The sequence below is a fragment of the Echinops telfairi genome, unplaced genomic scaffold (genome assembly GCF_000313985.2).
Source record: "Echinops telfairi isolate 266 unplaced genomic scaffold, ASM31398v2 ScPeMD7_7412;HRSCAF=8450, whole genome shotgun sequence".
NCBI lineage: Eukaryota > Metazoa > Chordata > Mammalia > Afrosoricida > Tenrecidae > Echinops > Echinops telfairi.
In genome coordinates this window covers 9,827,315-9,828,638 of record NW_022111312.1, presented here as the reverse complement: position 1 = coordinate 9,828,638, position 1,324 = coordinate 9,827,315, and the positions used below count along the sequence as shown (strand labels likewise).

Below are 1,324 nucleotides of genomic sequence, written 5' to 3'. Positions count from 1 at the left end.
TAGCCAGTGAGGTTTATCCGAGGCGCGATTATTGCTAATTGAAAACTTTTCCCAATACCCCGCCGTGACGACTTGAAATATAGTCGGCATTGGCAATTTTTGACAGTCTCTACGGAGACTGAACAATTGTTATTTAATGTAAGATCTGGGATTTTTAAGCTGTTTTCTTTCTCCAATGCTTTTTAGGGATGGTATTAAGGTGTTGCGTGTTGTTTTTTTTTTTAACTTCGTATTGTAACTCAGTTGCTCCTTTCAACTGGAACCTCACATCCTGGAAAAGGCTTTGGTGGTTAATCTTTCTATGGTGGAGACAGGTGAGTTTCAGGTGCCAGCTTTATAGTGTCTTTTAATGAGGGTGAGTCTAACTGCCTCATATTTCTTTGGTTTTATTTACAGAAGGGGGCTCTGGTGGTATAGTGACAGCAGTAGAAAGAAAAGATGGGTTTTCTATTTCTACTCCAGTAGACTTAGTCTCTGAAACCCATGGACACTTCCACCCACCTGTCCTATTAGAGGTTGCTCTGAGTTGGCATCAAGCCCGTGGCAGTCAGTTTTGTATTAAGTGTTTTACCGAACCAGACTGTTTCCCCCTCTGGCCTTCTGGTTCTTGTCAGCCTTCTGTGCTGGGACTGACCAGGTTCTGGTGGACTCTCTGGGGTGGGACTAACCCGGTTCTGGTCAACTCTCCCCACGGGCTCCAGTTCTTACTACCCACCCTATCCACACGTCCCCCTGTGGATACAGGGACCTACCTGTTCCTTCTCCCTCAGGGACCACCACACTACAGTGAACTCAGGAGGCTAGCCCCATGGGGCTGGGGGCACCAGGGGCAGAGGGAGAGTCCCAAGTAGGAACCAAGGAGATCCCGCCCACCTTAAGACCTGCCTGGAATGTTTACGAGGGCTCGAAGAGAACTGTCACCTTCCTTACCACCTGTGTCTACATCCACAGGTAAAGGGTCTGCCTCTGATGAAGGGACACTTGTTCACAGGGCCTAAACCATGAGGTCCCTCTCCTGCAGGCACTTTCTGGGGGCATGTCTGTCCAGTCAGTGCAGGCTCTGCGGCTCCTGGAGGTGCCTTTGGGGGCCTTGCACTGAGCCCCTAAGTCAGACGCCCTCCTCCACAGCAGAAATGATTTGTACAACTGGGTGCCTTCTATTTTGGGGTGTTGAAATGGGCATTTGGGGCTCAGGGGTCAAGGGACAGCTGTAGGCAGGTAGGAGAGGCTGGTCCGCAGGTGGTCACTAGATTCCATGTTGCACACAACCCACAGAGCAGGGGACAGGTGTCACCTGGGTTGTGGACTCCCTGAGTCCTGGGGA

At 50.5% G+C, this 1,324-nt stretch overlaps 1 pseudogene; it reads left to right on the top strand.

Annotated features, from left to right (window-relative positions):
* LOC115871942 lies at positions 1–118 on the top strand (annotated as a pseudogene).
* Positions 119–1,324: the final 1,206 nt, after the last annotated feature.